Source organism: Marmota flaviventris, chromosome 14 (genome assembly GCF_047511675.1).
Source record: "Marmota flaviventris isolate mMarFla1 chromosome 14, mMarFla1.hap1, whole genome shotgun sequence".
NCBI classification, from domain to species: Eukaryota; Metazoa; Chordata; class Mammalia; order Rodentia; family Sciuridae; genus Marmota; species Marmota flaviventris.
Genome location: NC_092511.1, coordinates 98,630,714 through 98,655,414, shown reverse-complemented (window position 1 = coordinate 98,655,414; position 24,701 = coordinate 98,630,714). Strand labels below are relative to the sequence as shown.

At 33.3% G+C, this 24,701-nt stretch overlaps 1 pseudogene; it reads left to right on the top strand.

The window, feature by feature from the left end:
* LOC139701730 (zinc finger protein 345-like) overlaps positions 1–19,826 on the top strand; it is a 74,513-nt pseudogene extending 54,687 nt beyond the window's left edge.
* The last annotated feature ends 4,875 nt before the right edge of the window (positions 19,827–24,701 follow it).

The window sequence follows — 24,701 nt, the reverse complement described above, 5'->3', positions numbered from 1 at the left end:
GATTAATGTGTATAATGTGGTGAATTTCTGACTGAATGTTATCAGTATGCTGTATGTTATTTAGTATGCTGTCATTGTGTAGATAAAAATTTGAGAGTGAAGACTTAAATTCAGAATGTTCACATAAAACTGTTTTCTCATCTTTAACATGTCTCAGAGTTTTCATCAGGGGTATTAAAGAATCTCTATTCTCCTTATTGTATAGTGTTCAGTGACTTTGAAACCATTTTTGAATTCACTTTCCTGAAACTTTAAAAAGCTGAGAGCAAAGAATCTTATAGAACATAAAATAATCAATATAAAAAATAATGTGTCCTGTTGTTTAAATGGTATCTCAGCCTATAAATCATGACATTGAAAATTTATATCTAGAAATATGTGGCACAAAGGAAATAAAATTTACCAACACCTACATGTCTACTAATATTGTAGCCAAAATGTGACTAATAATATTTCATAATTTATCCGTATTTTCTATTAAAGTCTTCATTTTTTACATTTTTTTCTAAGTTTTACCACACTGCCTAAGTTTTATGATATATTACAAATCATTTTTTTTTTTTTTTTTTGGTAACATTGATTGAACCTAGGTACACTTAAGCACTGCACCACATCCTGAGCTCCCATTTTCATTTTGTATTTTTATTAGAGACAGTTTTTTGCTAAGCAACATAATTATGATGAGAAATAAAAATGAATCATTTCGTTTTATTTTCAAAACATAGTCCAAATTAATTTACCCAAATTATTCCCTATTAAAAAAAAAAATAGCTTGAGTGTTCTTGAAAGTGTTTGAATAGTAAAAAGTAGTAAAGGATATGAAGCTGAAAAGAATTATGCTTCTGGGCTGGGGATGTGGCTCAAGAGGTAGCGCTCTCGCCTGGCATGCATGCGGCCCAAGTTCCATCCTCAGCACCACATACAAACAAAGATATTGTGTCTGCTGAAAACTAAAAAATAAATATTAAAATTCTCTCTCTCTCTCTCTCTCTCTCTCTCTCTCTCTCTCTCTCTCTCTAAAAAAAAAACAAATTATGCTTCTATGACAGAGGAGTAATTCTTCAGCTACTAAATTCCTAGACAAGATATATATATATATATATATATATATAGCTGGGGATTCCACCTAGGGTCTTTTGCATTCACGGCAAGCACTCTACCAATTTAACTATATCAAGAGCCCTAGAAAAGTTGCATGATTATCATAGCCTAGGAAAATCTTTGAGTTTTTGAGGCAGGCAGTTGTGATTCTGAGTTCAAAACCTGACTAGCCTCTTAGTATCTGTGGTATGGTAAAATTTTATAAATTTAGAATAAACATACAAATATTCTCTGAAAGAAAAAAAAAGTATAAAATGCAAAAATATCTCCAGTTCCATATCCTTCCCTGTATCCCAGCAAATTGGCAATACTCTTTTATAGCGATTTTTATCAAGAGACAGTATCTCATTGCTAATATGTAAATAAAAAATGGCTATTACATTACAGCCTGTAAGAGAGAGAGAATATTGAAATGTACTGGTATTGTGCTTAGACCTAAAGTGTCTTGAATTCTTCTCATTTTTATCTTTGTAAACCCCACCATCTTAAGAAGAAGAAGCTCATATTAAGCTTATGAAGGAGAAGAGTCCTTGAGGATGAGAATGCAAATACCATAGTGGAAAGCCATCTCTATTTCAGGAACAGGGTAACCATGTCAAATAGCAGAGCATATGCCTGTAAAAATTTCTGCTGAAATCAGAAAAGCCCAGATAAACCCAATCTACATTTGGCTTACTCATAAACTGTTCATTTGAATCATGAATTAGTAAGTTTGCTGGTAGTTTGTAATAATTGATAGCTTGGTAATACTTGATAACTTAAATACATTTAAGAAAAACAGGAAGCCACAATTCAAAACAGTAATTTCAAGTTAACTGCATAGATGCAGGCATGGAAGAAGCACTGAATTCACTTTTCTTGATTTAATGTTGAAAGTCCTCTAAAATGATTTTGAGTAATGCCAAAATGCATGTAGACATGAAAATGTTATTCGTACTTTAACTCACAGCATAGTCTACAACAAGAGATAAATCAGAAAACCATCACTGGATTACTAGGATGAAGGCCCATTGGTAAAATAAAAAAAAAAAAAAGTTTTAATATTTTTGTTCACAACTAACTTTTAATCTCAAGGTGTAGACAGAAATGAAGACATGAGGACACTTCCCTCCAGATTTGCATCATCCTTTGTTTGCTGTTTAATATATGAAGATGCTACTGACCTTAACAATTATCAGTTTAGAAGAATGGGCTGACTTAGGCAACTCTCATCTTATAGCACACTCCTTGGTCTAAAAATATTATTTCTTTCTCATTTGGTATAAAGGAGAAATATTGTTAAGAAAGACATGTTTTCTCACCTCTAATAAGAAAGGAGGGTTTCAGTTATTCAATTTTCTACAGTCCAGGAAACCACAATACTCAGATATACACGTGTGATGTGGCAGCCATTTGCCACATGTGGCTAACGAGTTCTTGGAATGTGGCTGATCTACATTGAGAAGTATTAGAAGTGGAAATAAGTATAAGATTTGAAAGTTTAATGAAAAAATACATGTAGTTAGCTAACAATTTTTATTGTTCTTATATTAGAATAAGAAAATTTTGGATATACTGGGCTAAAAATATAAAATAGTTTTCTTGGAAATTATAATCATAATTTTATTATGTAATAAAATTTTTAAATTATTTCATAACTTACATTATTACAAAGTACCAATTATTTGTGATGACTTATAATTATAATAATTTATAAATTTATTTATAAATTATTATAATTATTAATTTTACTTGTTTTACTTCTGACCTCTAAATGTTCAATTGCACATATGTTTATCATTTTATTTCTTTCAACTATGATGCTATAGAAGATTGTCTACTTTTTCTAAAAATCTAGCTACATCAAAATTTCTGAACATAAGCTGGATATGTTGTTGTGTACTTTTAATGCTGGTGACTCAGGAAACTAAAGAAAGTTTATCACAAGCTTAGTGCCAGACTCAAAGACTTAGTGAGATTCTGGAAAAAAATAAATTTTGAAGACAACTGGAGATGTTCTTTAGTAATGCATCACTGGTGTCTATCTCTGGAACCAAACAAACAAACAAGCCTCATTTAGCCAGAGTATGAAGTTTATGGTACAAAAAAATGTAAAGTAAATTCTCACTATATTATTTGCATTTGTGAATCTGTCATTGCATTATTATCATGAAGAATTGATATAACATTATATTCAACATTAAATACTATGTCCCCTTGTATAGCCAGGTCTTCTTGCACATAGAAAGCTCTGTCTTAGAAGGAATATAATTAATATTTTGCTATTTTGAGGTACTATGGGCTGAATTGAAATTCGTTCACCTTATACTCAGAGGCAGAGGGGTCTGAGCTTGGTATTTTTTCTATTCAGATAAAAATCATTAAATCAGAAGTGATTGGAGTGATAATTATTGAATCAGAGCAACAACCAAAGAATAGAGGACATGCTTCAAAATCTGGGAGACAAATCATCCCTGTCTCAGGCAAACTTCTTGATCCATCTCCAGGTTTTGTGATGCCTGGATGGCTCTGTCAGAGTCCTTTTTCCTCTGACTTTCAGGGTCTAGAGTATTTTTAAAAATGATAATTCTGCAGGGCTGGCCATTATTAAAACAGAAGAAATGAGCTGAGTAAAAGTAGTCAGAAGTAATTGTGGGAATGTGGACTTTCCAGAGGTCACCTTTGTAATCTTTTAACACTACTCTAAATTTGATAGAGCTCAATATACTCCGACCTCTGGCCCTCAGAATGGGGTTGACAGTCAGTATTCTACTTTTTGTCCTGTGCCAGATTGGTGACCTCTGCCTGGCCTGAAACCAACTCTGTAATTTCTTGCCTACACTGCTTCAGAGTGAATGTTAAAGACAAGATCAGGACATGAGAATTTTGACTAATGTACATAATTTATATTTGAAAGGAGCTGTGTTCAAGGAGTTTTCAGTTTCTCTTTCCTTACCAGGTGGCACCCATTTTTAAGTGTGTTTTCCAAATATGTGGTAAGCACGATTTTCCTAAATGTCACCTTTTCTCAGCTAATTCACTATATTATGAAGTATGGTTCCATGGAACATTTCAAATAGCACATAGTTTCAATTCATCTTTTCCTCTTAGTTTTGGATGAAATTTTAAAAAGTGTGTGTGTGTGTGTGTGTGTGTGTGTGTGTGTGTGAGCATGTGTGTGGTTGTACTTTTACATGAGAGGAACATGTGGATATAAAATAAAACTCTTTAAAAAGTATTTGTACCTAATGCCAGGTGAGAAGATGCATGTTCATAATCTCAGCATTTTAGCAGGCTGAAGCAAGAAGATCAATATATTGAGAATAAAAAATAACATGGGGAGGGGGATATTGCTCAGTATGTTGACACTGCTGAGTTTAATCCTTAGTATTAAAATTAAAAATATCTTTGAACTTTCTATTTATTTGTCATTCATAAGCATAGATAGCAAGTTTAAGGCTCCCTTAAGAAATTTTAGAGTGTGATGTCTCTTAAGTATCTGCCATGTCTTTGAGTGGCCATGGTGTAAAAATTACACGAAGCTGACCCAAGGTGCCCACAGGTCCCATGTTTGTTGAATTACCTAGAAAATACCAACCTGTGTGCAATCCTCTCTTCCTTCAGAGCAGCGTGGATCAGGGAATGGAGCACCTTGTTGGACTAGCTGAATACTCTAGATACTCTAGAGATTACACAAATATCCTTTATAGGCTATCAAGGATTTCTTTTTAGAAGAAATAGCAAATAAATAAGGTGAAGGGAAAATGGACCAAAGGAGGTTAGAACATTCATATCTTCCTGGGCATATTAGGACATGCCAGTAATCCCAACAACCTGGAGGTTGAGAAAGAAAGATCAAAGTTGAAGCTTAGTGTAGCAACTTAGTGAGCGACTGTCTTAAAAAAAAATTAAAAGGCCTAGAATATACCTTAGTTGTAGAATGCCCCTGAATAAAAAAAAAAAAATTTCAAAAATCCAAATGAAGGATCCTTTACCCTGAAGCCAATGAATACTTAGGAGTTTTAAGAAATTTGTGTATGTTAGTTTGGGCTGACATGAGATGGTTCAATATTCTAAGGATTTCACATAAAGGAAATTACGTAGAGAATACCAACCTGTTTTTTTTTTTTTTTTTAGCAAATATTTTGTTCTTACCCTTGAATGTAAAAGTGTTCAATTATATATATAATTTTTTTTCCTGGAAAACAATGAGAATATTCAGAATGAGTATTTGAAACAGCATATTTAAAATAGTGAGGATCTTCTAAATCACATTGGGAAGGGGGCTCTTTTGTAGCAGAACAGAAAAATTAGAGGTAATATTTTCAACCAGTTATTTCCTAAAATGGCCTATATATGTCCCATTTTCCTCTGACATTTTTTAATTTTCTATGCAAGGTTTCAATTCTCAACTTCCAGATTTATATAATTTATAAGAAGCTGGTATACATAAGTGTGTTCTTTTTCATCAGAATAAGTAACTTGAATGAGTAGATGTAGAGACCCCTAATTTATAGGAAATGAATCATAAATATAAATATTGTTCTATTCTGGGGCTTGAAGCTGGCACCCCAGTGTCGGACAGCCCTCCAACAGAGGTTGAGGAGAATCACTAGACCAGCTAGTGAGTGTCTCCGGGCTGAGCGAGAGGGTGAGTGTCACGACCTGGCCCGCCACCCTGCCTGGCAAAAAATCACACTGAGTCAGAAGTTGAGTCAGCCGAGATGGCGCAGCAACTCAGTTTATTGTGGAGGGAGAGGACTTATATAGAGAGAGGAGAAGGAGGGGGGGACAAAGGCAGGGGCCAATCAGAGATCGGAGAGTCCCCCAGGTTGGGATAGCCTAGGCACCCCAGTTACAGAAACAGTGCCCCGTTACCCCAGTTACTGAAACAGAGCCCCGTTACCCCAGTTACAGAAACAATACCCCATTAGGTGTGTGTGCCCCATGGCTAGGGAGTTATTCTTTGTGTTTGCGGAAGATATATCTTGGAGCCATTCAGGCACGTATATGGAAGCCATTTCTCAAGCTCTAACTGTCAAGTACATGGAGAATCACAAAACCAGAATCACAAGACTGGGGATTTCTTTTTCCCCAGCGATTGCACTTCCATGGTCAACAGAGGTCCCAACACTCCAGTTAGTAAAATTTGATAGTAGCGAACACCAAACTTGTGGGATCTGTACTAGATGGTATCAGAATTATTGAACTACTAGTTGTTGAAATATTGGTTGTTGTGCAAGTTTGCACATTTGGTATCAAAAGTGGTTGCAGAGTCAGGAGTGGTGGCACAAACCTGTAATCATATTGATGTGGAAAAATGAGGTAGGAAGAAAGGAAATTTGAGTGCAGAATCAGTAATTTAGAGATCCTAGGCAACTTTGTAAGCCCATTTATCACAATTTAAAAAAATCAAAACTTCTTGAAATGCATTTCAGGGGTAGAGTGCCCCTGGATTAAATCTCCAATTAAAAAAAAAAAAAATAATTCTCTTTCAGAAGAAAGACATCACAGATCAGAATGTTAAACTAACTTCATGTATGTATTGGTTCACTAGTGATAATTGAGACCCTGGAAAAAATAGTATTTGCATGCTGTCAGAGAGGAGTTTAGGGTGCCAAAACCTTTCAGAATTTTTTCTTAACTGCTTAGTGTTCTCACACTTTCTACTTTGAAATGAGCCAAATGAAGATACAATTTCACAGTGAGAGTGGTTTTACAAATCTGGAAATGTTAAATTTGATGTGTCAGTTTCCTTATGAACTGAGAGATTAACAGTCTATTCACTTAATTCGTTTTTTTTTATTTTTATTTTTTGTTATAACTTTGTGCCATGTAATTCAATTTGACCCAAGTACCTAAGTGTTTTGTAATGGTTTGATAATTAAAAATTTTATTCTTTGGTTTTAGAAGTGAGTTGTGATGTTGTGGTCTGCAGAAGTAAAAGTAATTTTTAAAATACAGTATAGATTTATGTATATTTAAATAATGAGAAGATAGACAACTTTGGAGATAACCATTCAAATAAATATGTGTACTGTTGCAAGTTTTGGTATGTTTTTTAATGATCTCTTATGTCTTCTACACACTAAGGTCACCACTGTCGTATGAGTATAGCTATTACTTGTAATTTTGCTATGCATATCTCAAGTATCATTGCTTTGTTTGGTTGTGCTTCTTTTGAATATTCAATAACTAATTGCAACTATTATTTATCCTTTGGAATTATGTTGGATTTTTTCCCACTTTATTGCTTCAGTGTTTTGCTTCACATGTGCTGCTTCCTGGGTTCCATTATACCAATATTATCCACCAGTTTTACTGCTTATAATGAATTATTGGGGCTGGGAATATAGCTCAGTTGATAGAGTAGTTGCCTTTAATGCACAAGGCCTTGGGTTCAATCCCTGGCACCACAAAAAAAAGTATCTTATTGAATGGTTGACATCACTACCATATGTGAAAGCCACCTCTTCTAACTCTAATTAAAATTTGTATGAAATTAAACACTATGTCATTAATCATATAGTTTATGTGATATGTATTTATTAATTTTTATTTCAGGAACCATTGACATTAAGGGATGTGGTCATTGAATTTTCGGGAGAGGAATGGACATGCCTGGACCTTTCTCAGCAGACTTTATATGGAGATGTGATGTTAGAGATCTGTAAAAACCTACTCTTTATTGGTGAGCCTAAATTTCATTCAGAACTTCTAATTCAAAACCAATATTTAATTTTTTAACTGTATAGAATATCTTATGCCAGCTTCTATTTTGCTTGAAAAAGTTTTAGTTTCTTGTTCTTTAGGACAAAGATTGGGCATTTTTTTATGTAGAAAAGAAAATGTTAAAGATTTTTCTTCATGTTTGACTTATCATTTCTAAGTAGTGCTCACAATGTAGAGAACAAAAATGGTTTGAAAGTATTTTAGTGTTTTTTTTTTTTTTTTTTTTCTGAAAAAAAAATGATTGGGAAAATAATTGTGTAGAATCTTATAGAGTGTTTTATCTTTTTTTTTTTTATTTTTTTTATTTTTTTTACTGAGGACAACATTAAAAAGACTTCTGTAGTTACCAAGAAAATAACAAAATGTGACATATTCCATTTTCCATCAAAAATGTCTTGCTCTCTGTAAGTTATCCTTGGTCACCTTTCTGTCCCCAAAGAAATAACTTTGGTATTTGAAGAGAAAACTGACAGTAGACATATATCAAAGTGGGTGGAAATCAATGAAGCAAAGAATACAGATAAGCGGTTCAAATGTTAAAGAGAAATTCACATTTTAAAATGTTAATTGATAAGCCAAAATCTGACACAATTATTTTTTCCAACCTAGGTTTGTTTCTGTTACAAAAATTAAAGAGCATTCCATGCTCTATGTTTACAATGCATAACAATTATTTAAGCTCCTTCTTGTTCTCCAGTGATCTCGCTGTATTCAAATTAACAAAACATCATAAAAAAAAAGAGACAGAGAGAAGAGGCAAGAAAGGTGGCATAATGGCAAGGAAGCCAAGCTGCCAAGCTTTGTTCATATCAATAGGTTAATTTAGGTCATTAGTATCACTAGTACATATTGTTCATTTTATTATTGGCAGGTTAGTAACTTAGCAACATTATGAATCTTATCCCTCAGTTATATACTAAGTTGCAATGTGAAATGTTAGGAGTTTTGTGTAGCTCTTAAGAAAGTCCATTGTATAAACTTACTGTTATGTGGACAGGTTTAGGTTCAGTGAAACATTGTGGTTATCAATAAAGAGAGTTCCTTTATTCCCAGGAGCTGTGTGCCAGAGATCATATTTGAGGCTGATAACACTCTAGTTCAGTGCATTTTCAAGCAGGGAATTGCCATAGCAGCTTGACATTTTCCATGTATTTTATTATTTTACTAGTTCCTGGGGAAATTGCAGGGCATTCTAAGGGTGGGAAATAGAGTGCCTATTACACCTGGGAGTTTTCTCACCAGAGGAATGCTTTTCTGTATATTTCCACAATCAGAATCCCTACAGAGTATTCCACAATTCCTGTGAGGATATTTACAACCTGACATTTACTGGTATTTGGGGGATCCCTGGAAAATTTGCTCATTTTCAAATATTTCTAGGTAAACCATTGTAATATATTAATATTATAGGAGAGTTTCTTTAATGTAATTTAAATATTTATTCATTCAAAATTTTCTCATCAGAGCTTTATATGAATGCTTACAGTGGATATTCTGTGAATTTTTTCTGCCACATAATGAGTAGCAGTATTTCACAATACCTGATTCTAGTGCTTATGCATATATAGCTGATCAATGTGGTTTAAAGAAGAATTTTTAGGGCTGGGGCTGTAGTTTAGTGGCAGAGGGCTTTCCTCACATATGTGAGGTACTGTGTTTGATCCTTAGTACTACATAAAAAGAAACAGATATGATGAATGCATTCTGTCCACATATCACTACAAAAAAAGTTAAAAGAAATATTTCTATTATAATACAATTATCTACAATTTTGTTGGTCACATTTTTTGAATTCTTGTGGTTTATTTTTATTTATTTATTTATTTTTTTTTTTTTTTGAGTTTCACTCTATAGAGAGCTTCAGTGTTGTTCATTAGGTTTTCTCACATCAGTGATATTGTTTTTATTTTTATATCTATATAATTAAATAGAAATTATCATGATTTGTCACTTTAGGAAAACATTAGTTGAAGTTAAACTGCACGTGAACCATGTGCCAATTTTCAATCAAGTTTCTATGATTTTACTTACGTGTATAAATATTACCCCCTTTTTATATATGATTTTTATTTAGTACCATGATTGTTTATACTCAGTTCTTGTGCTTAACCATAAAATGTATCTAATTTTGATATTTATACTGCATATTGAACTCAGAGGTTCTTATAATATTGAGCTACATCATCACCCCTTTTGACTTTTAGTTTACAATAGATTCTTGCTAAGTGGCTGAAGCTGAAATTCTATTTCCATGCCTCAGCCTTTTTTTCAAGTGGCTAGAATTAATGGAGTATTCATTATCTCTCTAAATGTTAATCTGTTCTTTTGTCTAGGAGTAAGACTATAGCATTTTAAAGGTACCATAAAGATGTTTCCATTTCTGTTTGCCTTTTATGTATTTGTCAAATTTTTAATTGTGATCAAAACTGTAACTGTATAACTTTCCTGAACTTACTGTCTTATATATTTTGAATTTACTAGTCAGTAGTTTTCATTTAAATTGTTTTGTAAGATTTTTTTTCTAGAAAGTATGTATCATATAAAAACTAAGTTCATTTTTCCTCCAAACAAGTACTCATTGTCTCACCTTTTCATCCCTGATGCCATTATTTTTGGTCTCTATATTTGGCTACAGTAGATATCTTTCATACATAGAATTACCTGGTATTTGTTTTTTGTGTGTGTGTGTGTGTGTGTGAATTACTATTTCACTTATTATACTATCTTAAAAGTTGATCATTGTAGATATTATATAATTTCTTATCTTTGTAAAGTTTTAAAACATTTCATAGTTCATTCAAAATTGCCTTCATGTAGTCATGTGAAATATAATTTGATTGGCTTGCCACATTAGTTTCTATTGAATGTTGTTTTATTGAGAATAGATCTGTAAATATATTTTGATTTGACCATCAAGTTGAGTGCTAATTGTTGTGCTTTCAGTTTTATTACTCATGTCTTCCTCATTTAACCTCAAGTTAACATAAATCTATTGAATATTGTAACTTTTATTATATTTATGTAAGGAAGCATTTTTTTAAAAAAATAAATATGTATAGTTATGTATGCATCCAGGATATTCCATAGAATTGTTCAAATAGTTTATTTTGTACATGCAAAGATAATATTGATTTTTTTGATTGGTATTACATGGACTTCATAGATTACTTTGGGTGCTATAGGCTTTTTTTTCTGTAGCAGATGTGTTTAACTTCTGAGCCACATCTATACCCCTTTTTTGGGAAGGGTAAAGGGGATTGACCTTAGGGGCACTTGCCCCTAAGCTATATCCCAAGCCCCATTTTGTATTTTATTTAGAAAAATGGTCTCCATCAGTTGCTTAGCACCTTGCTTTTGATGAGGCTGGATTTGAACTCACAATCCTGCTGTCTCAGACTCCCAAGCTGCTTGAATTACAAGGGTGTGTTATCACACCTGGCTGGCAGCTGCTTTTATATTTCATTTTGTTACAATGTCTAGATAAGTTGCTTAGGGCCTTGTTTAATTGCTGAATTTGGCTTTAAACTCATATTCATAAATTTTAAATATCACTTTTGCTTTTGATTTCCAACTTATTATGTTATGTTAGAATGCAACTTCAATATTGTAATATCTGTTAACGTTTGTTTTGTGCTTTTAACCTGATCTCTTTGGAAGAATATTCCATAGACTATAGAGAATATTGGCTCTGTAAATCAAAATGGCTTTTAATGTTTTTTTTTGAAGGTTTTTTTTATTCCTTGGGTAAAAATGCAATGTTATTTTTTATTCTTTGCATTAATTGGGGTTTGATCTCTGGTATTATTACTTTGTTGCTTTCTATGATGTTGAATTTTGTCTGTGTTTTCTTTCTGTATATGAAAAACATTATTTGAATTACAAATAAATTCACTATGATTGTTTTCTAGGGATTTGTCATATTTATTTTTATACAATATTCTACTTTGTCTCTCTTATTTATATAATTATTATCAACAATTTCAAATGTATTATTTGTTTTATCCTTTTGTTTTTAGCCTTTTTGTGACCTTATATCTAAAGAGAATCTTTTGTAGATTTACATCTGACATAGTTAACATATTTTTAGGTTTAATCTTGTTAGTCATATTGTGTTTTGATTAGGTTTTTTTTCAAAATAGTTTATTGATACTTAATTTACTGGTGAGGAAAAACTTACTTCTGTAGTTTTCAAGTTGTGTTGATTTCTTTTAATTTTTTTCTACTATTAAAATATGCCTTAATTTGTAGTTTATACATTTTTATGGTCGTATTTTTTTTTCTATGTTTTTATCTTTGATGTTTATTTTGTCATTACTTTGGAATCATTTAAGTGCTTAAAAACAGTAGAAATAATTTGGAAATAACATTCTTATATTCTTAAATGAATATACAACCAGTGTAACTCCACATACTTTACCACCAAAAGAATAGGTTGTTACAATTTATGAATGTATGATATGTGAAGATATATTCTACTGTCATGTATAACTAAAGAAAAATATAATGAAAAAAATAAAGTACTTAGTTTGCACTACATTTTAATTTGTATTAATTTTGGTTTCCTAAAACAATCATTGTCTTTACATGTGTTGCCATGATTTGTTATTGATGTCACACGTTCTTTCATAATTTATACTAATTAACAAAGATTTGTGATAATTTTTATGCTTTAGTTTTCCACATTCTATAGTAGAATGAAATGTTTTTGTACAACAATGAAAGTATAATAAAATATATATTTGTATATATTTTTCTTTTCCACAAAAGCTCTCAAATTTTATATGATTTTTGTTGTACAGATTTATTTTAATTGGAAATATTCCACTGACTATATCTCTTACAGCAGGTCAAGAAGTAAAATAATTTTTGAATATTTTCATATCTTGAAAGATGTATTTTTCTTAAAGTTCAAAAAAATGGTATTGGTAGATAAGGTATTCTAGGTTCATATTTTCTTTTTCTTTCAACATACATACCTATATATCCCAATTCCTTTCTGGAAGTCTTCTGCAAATAAATCAACTGTTAATCATAAAAGAATATCTTTGTAAATAAGATTTATTTTTTATATCTTTTTATATTAATTTTTCTTGAGTTTTAAAAGTTTGATTATAAATTTATGAAGTTTTTCTTTTCTTTCTTTATTTATTTATTGAGAATTTAACTCAGGGACACTCAACCATTGAGTCACATCATCAGCACTATTGTGTATTTAATTTAGAGACAGGATCTCACTGAGGTGCTTAGTGCCTCACTATTGCTGAGTTTGTCTTTGAACTCGTGATCCTCCTGTCTCAGCCTCCCGAGATGCTGGGATTAAAGACATGCAACACTGTGTCCAGGATTACCTGTGTCTTTTAATTAATTCTAGCCTTTGATATATTTTCTTCCTCAAATTTTTAATTTATGAGACTGTGTGTGTGTGTGTCTGTGTGTGTGGGGGGGGTGCTGGGGATCAAGCCCAGCCTTTTGCATGTGAAGCAAGCAGCCTACCATCTAAAATGTATCCCTAGCCTGAGACATTTTTTAAAGAATATTTCTAGTATATAATTTCTACTTTTTTTCTGAATTTTTTTCAATTATCCACATTTTTATTTAGTTTAATAAACATCTTTCAAGTGTTTATTGGGCATTGCTTAGATAATTAACAACATCAATTTTCCAACTGTCGGGCTGGGGATGTGGCTCAAGCGGTAGCGTGCTCGCCTGGCATGCGTGCGGCCCGGGTTCGATCCTCAGCACCACATACAAACAAAGATGTTGTGTCTGCCGAAAACTAAAAAATAAATTAAATTCTCTCTCTCTCTCTCTCTCTCTCTCTCTCTCTCTCTCTCTCTTAAAAAAAAAAATGTTTAAAGAGAAAAAAAAATTTCCAACTGTCAATTGTTTACTTGAGGTTATTATACCCTTTATTGTGTGAGCTATTATTTTCATTGGGATTTTTCTATTTAAAATCTGTTAAACTAGATCATTATAGTCATTTTGGAAAATATTTGGAAGTTAAAATGTAAACAAAAACAGGTCATGTGCAATAACATATAAATGCAATTTCATATAATTGGGAATCTAACAAAATGGAATGCCAGTTTGAAATAAATTTCAGCATTGTTGTAATAAACTGTCTCAAAAAAAAAAAAAAAAAAAAAAAAAAAAAAACTATAAACATAGAAAGGTCTATGGATGTAGTTTACTGATAGAATACCACTGTGTTTAATCCTAAGAAATACTCCCCAAAAGATAAAAAAAATAACTAAATAAAAAATTTATTTCCTGCAACATTTGAGTCACAGGTAGAGTTCAAATATGTTGAAGTGAAGGGCTATGATTGTGACAATATCAGTCAGTTTGAATGCTGTCCTCATATTTGGTGCTACAAAGTTTTAAGATGATTTTGAAAGTTCTCACTGCTTTTGTCAGCATATTGTACTAAATTCTATATATTGCTTGAGTATTTATTAATGGCCTTGAATCATACTGTTCTGTGGCTTTCCCCCCCACATTGGTAAGGTTTTATATATTTGCAGAGTATATTCACCATAGTGTCGTATGTGGAATAACTTGCTGTTTTAATTTTTTTCAGGTATTACTTCTAATCCAAACCAAGAATTTCCAGGAGAACAAGAAATAAAACACTTTTTGCAAAACTTGATAAAGAGCAGGTATGGATACCAAGACAGTTAATACTTAATTTTTTTAAAAAAGATATTAAAAGAGAGGGAAGTACAGAAAATTTTTAATAAAAAGATTTTAAAAAATCATGAAAATTATTTGTACAGAAAATTACAAATTCATCAGGTTATATTATTACAAACATCTCAGAAGACTGACTCCTCAACTTGTGCCAGCCACTTTTTGTTTGGTTAAAACTTTTAAGTACATTAATTGTAAAATATTTACTACTCAGTATTTTGTAAAAAAAAAAACACTTACAATGCACAGTATTTTCAAATGCAAAAATATGTATCAAACTACATATATATAATCAATGTTTACAGGCCATTATAAAGCTGAATCTTTAAAATACCTTCAGGTAAATAATGATTCAACCAGTTTACTCAGCTTTACAAATAAAATTAGAATAGAAATGAGCATTTTAGTGAAAAAAATCTAAACAGTAATAAAATGCTTATTAATCAGTTTTGTTTTAACTTTTAATAATCTCTATGTGATTGCACAGTAGATAATAGTCTAGAGATCACTAATACAAAATTGCAATATTCTTATCTGTTTTATGAAGTAATAAGGAGGTGATTTTCTGCACAGTATAGACAAATTGTCTCATCACTTAAACACATGATTAGTATTTCTACTTATAGACAAGAAAAATACTCAGATTAAGGAGAAATGGAAATGCTGCAATAAGCGCTCACTTGTGCTTCCTATTGAAAAGAACAATTGAGTAATTAAATATATTTAAGGTATAAGTTTGGTAGGCATTGCTTTTTAAATGCAAAAATAATTAATAAAAGAGAAGAAAAGAAGCTAAGTCCTTCTAAAACACATCAAATAAGAATACAGCTCATCTGTCATGTACAGCAAGTGAAACAAAGGAAAGACTCAGAAACTTCTAGCACAGCCTCCCAGAAAATCCAAAGCCCAAATTGCTTTCAGAAATGCATCACACCCCCAACAGCAGACATTAGGGTCTTATGAGAACAGTGTAAATCTTATGACACTCTTCTGGGCTCATGCTGAGTGGTAGAAAATATGCCTGGGGCATAAGCAATAGGGAAGGTGTGGCTAACCAAGAAAAATGAAAGATTAAAGCTTGTAATTGTAAAACTTAAGAAAATTAAAGCAGCCACATTGGTGAGGTAAGACCACATTTGAATGGGGCATGGCTTATGATGAAATTTCTCCTCTTTAGGGAGCAAAGACCTATAATGTCTTTGTCATTCCATGATTCTGTCTACTGCTTCAGAATACCATTTTTGTAGAATCTTCTTTCTGAAACTTGATGGTTTGAGTCAAGGGTGCTTGTAAATATTCATTTATAACTTTAATTCAACTTGAAGCAGTCTTTGTGTAGTTACCTATCTATTTATGGCTCATAAGTTAGCATAATCATTCCATGTCATGGGACCTCAAGCATCCCACCTGAGTCATTTCCTTCTTGGAAAGTGATGAGCCACCTCAAAAAAAAAAAAAAAAAAAAAAAAAAAAAAAGGAATATCTGAAATAAATAGTAAAGGAATATGAGACAGGGCCATAACTTATGTTAAAAGACTTAAAGCACTTTGTAGATTCTCTAGACCACATAGGATCTAAAAAACAATGACTAGATAAATTTTCTGTTCTTTATTTAAGAGAGTGTACATCAAAGGTAGGAATGAGATTTCAACAGGAATAGTCTTTCTTTACACAGGTTGATTGGCATTCTGGCAAGTCTCACCCATCTCTGTGATGATAAGTGGCTATGTAGCTCCAATGGATGATACCATCTCCAGTGCCATGCTGAATTTAGACAAAACTAGGTAGTATATAAGATGTATTGGATAGTGTCCAACCAGCTGGATTTCAAATATGAGTTCCCAGATACCAGAGTTTTTCCCTAATGGCTTCCATGCTGTTTTTTAAAATTTCATGAACCATTTATAGATATATTTCAGCAGCTCCATCTGACATTCACTGCTTCATCTTTCATAGCAATAAGGATTTTGACCAGACTCCAAGTGAATATCCCAAAAGATGTATGCATTCTGTGGTTTTGGGTTGAATGGGAAAAACTTTCCAAGTGTGAGACCCAGAGACATCCTGGATCCAACACATGTCCCCAGTGAACTAAATCTTGTTGCCATTAGATTTTTCTGAGGCTCTAGCACTACTCACCTGTGTATCTCCAGAAATATATTTTCAACAAATCAAAAGTAAACTCTAACTGATTTCAGGGAGCTAGTTACATAGAAAGAATTTTAAGAACACCTTCAGTGATAGACATTTTTGCTGGAAAGATGAGCAGCCCAGCACAGATGCAGTTTACACTTTGGCTCAATGAAGAATGCTCTGGCATGTCAGCACCATGATTATGGCCCAGTGCCTGCAGGATTCCCCACAAATTACACAGCATTTTGTAATTATACGCTTTCGCTAAAAAGTGAAAATTTTTCTATGCAGTCTTTTTCATGCTTCAGTTAGTCACTGGAATAATTTGAAATGCACCATTCTGTAAATATCCACAAATATTTCTTAGAAAAGATAGGAGGAGGAGGAGGGGGAGGGGGAGGAGGAGGAGGAGGAGGAGGAGGAGGAGGAGGAGGAGGAGGAGGAGGAGGAAGAGGAAATTCTTAGTTTTAGTAGTCTGATGTTAGTTTACAAAAAATAATGCAATGAACAGTTTCTCCTTGTGTCAGTGCATGGAATTATAATGAATGTGGGGGTATTTGTACTTACCTACTATTGCTTAATTTAAAGGTAGATGTAGATACTCAGAGAGATCTCTATATTTATGATAAGACTTTCAGGACCTGTAGACAATCTCTACCCTAGGTAATTAGCAGTATATTAGATTTGGTGTAAAACAATGTAAATTCTGTGAAAGTCTTTAAAATTTACTTTTTTTTTAAATCCTAGAAAACACCCATGTGATCATTTAAAAGAGCTTTACAATGATAAAAGTGAAAAAAAAATTAATTCATGCCCAAAATTTATTTATCCAAGCTTTCATATTCAAGAGACAAACTACAGATATAAGGTATGTGAAAGCACTTTTAATAAAACTACAAGAATTTCTGAACTCTAGAGAATTAATATTTGTGGGAAGCCCTACAAATTTAAAAATTATGTAAAAGCATTTAAAGATTCCTCAATTGTTTATCAGAGCAGTAAAAACGGTGAAAAATATTGTACTCAAATTCCATCTCTTACTAAAAAACCATAGGCTTTCCAATGGAGATATACCTTATAAATTTAAGAAATGTGAAAATGTCTTCAAGTGTTGTTCAAACCTCTTTAAACACTATAGTAATCATACTGGAGAGAAAATCTGGAAATGTAAAGAAACTGTCAAAGCTTTCAATCAAAAATTCATACCTTACTGAATACCAGAAAATCTATACTGGAGAAAAGCCATACAAATGTAAAGAATGTGGCAAAGCTTTTAATTGGAAATCACAACTTATTGGACACCAGAGACTTCATACTGGAGAAAAGCCATACAAATGTAAAGAATGTGGCAAAGCTTTTAATTGAAAATCACACCTTGCTCAACACCAGAGTATACATGCTGGAATAAAGCAATACAAGTGTAAAGAATGTGGCAAAGATTTTAATAAAAAATCACTTTTTACTACACCAGAGACTTCATACAGGAGAAAAGCCATACAAATGTAAAGAGTGTAGCAAAGCTTTTAATCAAAGATCACACCTTACTCAACACCCGAGTATTCATACAGGAGAAAAGCCATACAAATGTAAAGAATGTGGCAAAGCTTTTAATCAAAAACCACAACTTACTCTACACCAGAGACTTCATACAGAAAAAAACCTATACAAATGTAAAGAGTGTAGCAAAGCTTTTAATCAAAGATCACACCTTACTCAACAGCAGAGGAGTCATACAGGAGAAAAGCCATATAAATGTAAAGAATGTGGCAAAGCTTATAATGGAATATCTCTCCTTAGTCAACACCAGAGACTTCATACAGTAGAAAAGCCATACAAATGTAAAGAGTGTAGCAAAGCTTTTAATCAAACATCACACCTTATTGAACACTAGGGAATTCATACAGGAGAAAAGCCATACAAATGTACAGAATGTGGCAAAGCTTTTAATTTTTAATCAAAAATTGTTGTGGTCCAGCTCTGGCAGGGGTCTCAGGAGAAGAACGGATGGTGAGGATTTGGTGAAAGAGGGTGGAGAAATAACACAGACAAAAGTGAAGGTCCTGAATCCCAATCTTTACTTGTGAAGTTAATCATATATACTTTTCATTTTGGCGGGCTCAAGTATTTTGTGGTTAGAAAACAGGAATTATTATTCAAAGAAAAAAAATATTACGTAGCTACAATTAGATAAGAAGAATGTATCTTGGATATGCTTTATCAAGCATTTTTACTTTCAGTTCGCATTTTGCTTTGAGCTGTTTCTGCTTGGTTAGCTTTTAATAATAGTTAGAAATGTCCCAGACTATTGGCCTATACCTTGACTATTATTTCTTGACTTACTGACTAGAACTGGTTCCACCGTTTTGGCAAGTGGTTAACTTGAAAAGAGAGGCTACTAATTTTAATCAAACAAGAGTAAGAGCACAAAGTATTGTGCACAGGAACAACAAGAAGTTGCCCCGTACCAAGCACCAGTCTGTCTTCTTAATGTTAATTTTTTTCTCTACATTTTAATTTAATTTCTCAAAAACTGCCTTGAATCTCTTTCCTACAGGAGGTTTCTCATTAAACATTAACAATTTATGTTCTACAACTGAATCATTGCATTCCAGAGAAAACAGATTTATTCTTTAGAAGTAGTTGCATTAATTGGGAAAGTCATGTATTTTCCTTCATACTTAAGGGTCATCTTTGAAGTTGCAACTATACTTGTTAAAGCAATACAAAAAACCCCAGCCCATTCCCAGAAACATAGTGTGCTCCTCCAGAGGATGGATGCCTTGCACCCTCCACTTCAGTAGGGCCTTGCCATTGCCTGAGTCAGGGGAAGGGTGCAGTAGAAGATCACAACTTTCTCAACATCAGAGACTTCATACTAGTGAAATGCCATACAACTGTAAAGAATGTGGCAAAGCTATAAATAAAAAATCATGCCTTACTCAACAACAGAGAATTCATACTGGAGAAAAGCCATACAAATGTAAAGAATGTGGCAAAGCTTTTAATAAAGTGTTATGCCTTACTCAACAATAGGGAATTCATACTGGGGAGAAACCATACAAACCTTACCAGTCCCAAGTCAGTTGTCAATAGCAAGCCAGATGACCCTACTTGAACAACAGGCAAGATTCTTCCTTAGCAGAAACCCCATTGAGGAAGTAGTCTTTTCACATCTTCTTTTTCAAGAATAAATAGTGAGTCACTGAGAACTTCACCTGCATTCATGTGCGCATGTGCACACACACACACACACACAGACACACAAATTAATATTCAAGCCATCAGAATCTGCAGCCCCATGCTGGAGCTGGTAACCTGAGAAATTATCTTGCCGTCTATAAGAAAAACATTTTACTTCTGATCCTGCACATTCCAGAATTTTCTGTGCAGTGTTTCACTTTCCTCTTCCAAGGTGCCATCTGAGAGAAAAAAAGCTCCAGTGAGATTCAACGCCAGGCCACTACCCTCTTTTCTGTACCTGAGCAGTCTGTCTTTGTCCAAAACATCCTGAGCTTGTCCCAGGCAGGTATCACCTGGTGACAAATAGAGAATCAAAGGACAGAGGAGACACTGTTGACAGGCATCAGAATTCTCTGCTCTGCTGGCCAAGCTTTATGCCTCACTAAAGCAAGGGGTCCTCCTTCTCTGCAGTCACCCAAAAGGCTGCATAGGATTCATGAAGCAAAAAATTTAAAAAAAAAAAAAAAAGGATCACAAACACAAGCCCTTGCCTGAGGGAGCAGAGAGCAAGCCTCTAGAAGCACCTACAGAGTCATTTTCTTTTTTTTTTTTTTTCTGGAAATAGAAAGTACTTGTGTTACCAAGGCATTTTACAGCTGGGACTCTCTTTCTTTGAAAATGGGGCTATTCTGACCATGAAGGGGATAAATTCTGGACTGTGTGTGTGTTTGTTTGTGGGTGTATATATGTTGGGGAGAGAGGAAGGTACTGGGGATTTAACTCAGGAGCACTCTGTAGCTGTTCAACTATACCTGAAGAAGATCCCTAGATGTGTTTTTTAAATTTTACTGTGAGCCAGGGTCTCACTAAATTGCTCAGGCTGACCTTTAACTTACAATCCACCAGCTTCAGTCCCCTGAATCACTTGATTTATAGGCATGGACCACCTCACCCAGGCATGGACGACTTCACCCAGTCATGACCTTCTGGAGCGAGCTAATTCTTAGAGATAGTCAGCCATCTTCACAAGTTGTTCATGTGTAAATTAACTAATATAATTTCCATACCACCAATATCCTTCCTATTGTGCTCCCACATCCAAGGTCAGTTTTTGTCTGATCCAATCATAGCATATCCAGGTACCGGAATACCAGAGATGGCTCACACCCCCTAAAGCTCACTGAAATTATAATAACATACTAACCGTAAATCCACTTATGCTGTCTCATCTTTTCTTCCTGTAGAAATAGAAGGAAGTCTCTTTTCCAAGTTCTCCATCACCTCCCACACCCTCATCTCCTGACCAACCCTCAACCTTCCCAAATGGCTCTTCACTACTGCTTATAGAATACTGTAGCTCGGGCTGGGGATGTGGCTCAAGTGGTAATGCACTTGCCTGGCATGCACGGGGTTCAAACCTCAGCACCACATAAAAATAAAATAAAGACGTTGTGTTCACCCAAAACTATATATATACATTCATTTTCTCTCTCTCTTATAAACATTAAAAAAAAGAAAGCTGTAGCTCCCTGTGACAGTGCCTGTGTTTATGTGAATCTCCTTTATATTATTAAAACAAACCCAAGGCACTCTTACAACAATGGCAATCTCCTCAAAAGGGCCAGAGCAACTACATCTGTAACCTGTGCTACTTGTTCTTGGTCATGGGGACACATAGAATGCACTGGTATCTGTTAGACCTTCCCCAAATTAGTGCTGGGGAACACAAAGGGCTTCCAGAGGTGAGAGGAAAGTGTGGGTACTGCACCTGGAATGTGGGAATTGTGGAGGCATTGTTCCTGTTGCATACATCTCTTCAGCCATTGTAGCAAACATGGGTTGCAGAAGAGGTACATTAGCAGATCACACCCACAATAGTCTGGAGTAGAGCTAGGATTAGACCCAAGATTAAATTTGAGCTATCTTTCCACCTTCTCAGTTACATTCTGAATCAGCACTTTAAAGCATCAAAAAAGGCAGGCCATATATTCTGGATGTTCATAAAACCAGCGTATACTTTTCAGAAGAAGAAAATATTATCTCCACTTTTCCTCTCCAGATTGGTATTATTAGGGTTATTAGGGCCTATGACCATATCTCTGTCACCACCAGGGCTTCATGCTGTGGGGAAATTGTCAGCCTGTCCTGTATGGGGAGGAGGATCATGATTTCAAAGCCAGTCTCAGAAACTTAGTGTGGCACTTAGCAACTCAGCAAGATTACTTTTCTAAATAAAATACAAAAAAAGTGCTGGGGATGTGCTCAATGTTTAAGTGTAGACCTCATAATGAAATAAATAAGTGGAGAACTCCAGACAAAACCCTTTCTTGCTATTTAGGCAGTGGTACCTCATAGATGTGATAGTGTATGGAAGAAAAAAATCATTCATTCATTTAAAAGAAAAATGTTAGGTTATTGAGGCATCTGTGTGATAATATAGTGCTATGGTACCCTTCACTCATACCACATAACAGCTTATTTTCACACACTAAATATTGAATATAAGAACTAATAATAAATATTCTTAAATAGAAAAGGAAACAAAGAATTCATAAGTTAACATAAATAAGAGGGATATATATTGTATATTTTGTTGCACACCTGAAATAGCCTGTACTTTAAAAGCAATGGCAAGAACACCACAATTCTAAAGTTGAGCAAAACCCCATCTCAAAACAAAATTTTAAAAATAGCTGAGAATATAGCTCATTAATAGGACACCATGGATTTAATCCCCCAAATCACAAAAAATAATAAAAATAAAATCACATTATATACACAAATATTATTGACTAACACAGAATAAATGCATTCTCAAAAAAAAAGAACATAGAGTTTAAACTCTTAGTATCCATTTTTAGAAGCTTTTTTCATTATTAAACATACATTATACACCCCTACCACAAACAGAAACTAAAATTATAAAACTTGTACATAAGAGAATACAGCTATATTCCTTCAGATTTGAAATCCAGTGTATGGTTAAAATGAATGTACATTTAGGAAGAAATAAATATGATAGTTTGGGAAATAATGACTATAGAAGCCATATACTTTCTTATTGTATTACATCTAGTTTAACAAAAAAATATAAAACACCAGGTACATTTTTTGTAGATTTCACATGAGTGTTGCATTTTATATGTAAGCATATTATGAAAGGAAATGTGCAGAGTTTGAGAAAAATCAAAATACAAAAAGCACACAAAAGACTCAATTGTACACCCTATTTATAGATGATGAAACTGTCATGATAAAGGAGACCATTTTCTATAATACCCCATCAAAATTTTACCATACTTTACTTTAAGAAAGAATCAGAACAAAATTTAAAATTCTCTTAAAAGGTTTAATGTATATAAAATTTTCCAAGGACTTTCTGATATATAAGAGCAAAAGTACCAGCTATCTTTACCTGACACTAATATATGTTATAAAATTAGAAACCACCATAGATAAACTCATTTGTATGTAAATCACATTTTTATTTTTAAGTGCACCAGCCAAGTGTAAGAGCTTCTGCAGCTGAAGCACAGCTGTTAGAAGGCTACTATATAAAAGTTAAACAATTACATGTATGTGGAAGAATGTAACACTTTTACAATATACTATAATATTAATTTAGTGGAGACATTTTTTAAAGCAGTGGAATTTGAAATTTTCTTTCAGCTACTTTTCTGAGAAACTATACCTATTAAATTTAGACTGATATTTAACAAAAAAAGATCCTGCTTGGGATTTTAGAAGTCCATTTAAATGCTTGCAAATCAATGGTAAACCAATACTTTGTGATCTCGAGGAGATTTGCATATGATCAGTAAGCTTCATTTCCAGAACTTGAGCATTTTGAAGGTCTTTTTATTTGGGGTCCTCTGCCTAACCCTCCTACCTTTCTTTTTCAGAGTGTTTTCTTATATGTGAGGTAACTAGTTTCTTCCATTGAATGGAAGATGTTAAGAGATTACATCAGTCAGTGAAGAAAATTTTTCCTGCTGTGAAAAATTGGCTGTCATGGAATTTTTAGAGGAGAAAGCTAGAGACTGGAGCTCTTTATGTGCTGAACACCCATAAATGCATAAAGCAAGTTATTTGTGATTTAACTTCTCTGTCCGGATCCCAGGGTTTTAAGCCCATGGATGCTCTTGCATGAACATAGATAACTATCGTTTCTTTTTGTATTCTTAGTACTATTAATGTGAAGGTCCTTCCTCAGCACAGGCAAAATTAAGATCTAAAGCATAGAAAATTATTTAGCGGTAGGGTGTTATATAATTATGGTCCCAATCTTCCTCTTTTCAGGGTTTCACTAGCTGTTGGTAATTCTATTCCAATTACATAGCACATTGCCTAAGGCTGGACTGATGCCCAAGCCTACCCTAGCTTTTAAAAATCATCAAGTGTTAGATATTTTCCCAGTTGTACAGTTTATATGAATCTCTCAACTCATTTTTTTAACTTTGCCTAAGAGGAACTTGAAACATAATATTTCCATTTAATGTATTCATGGATGGAGAGTGAGTCACGATCTACTATTTCTTTATATTCCCTACATTGCCCTCACTTAATGTATGCCTTTCATCATTGGGCTATGGTATGATTTTTATTTTGATTTTAGTAAACTTATTTAATATTGACTCTAATTAAATTGAAATGGTAAAATGGAAATTATAATTTTCATAGCAACCAGTAAAAATAATATACAGTGTCATTGTAATAGTAGAAAAGAATAAGCTTAGTTTAATAATTATTTGTTTAAAATTATTGATGGCCCCACTTGTCCTAATGGTCCAAAATAAGAAATAACTCAAATGTTCTTGAATGTTGAAATGAACAATTTCAATGTTGAAAGGAACACTTTACTGATGTACACATGCTTACTGACTATT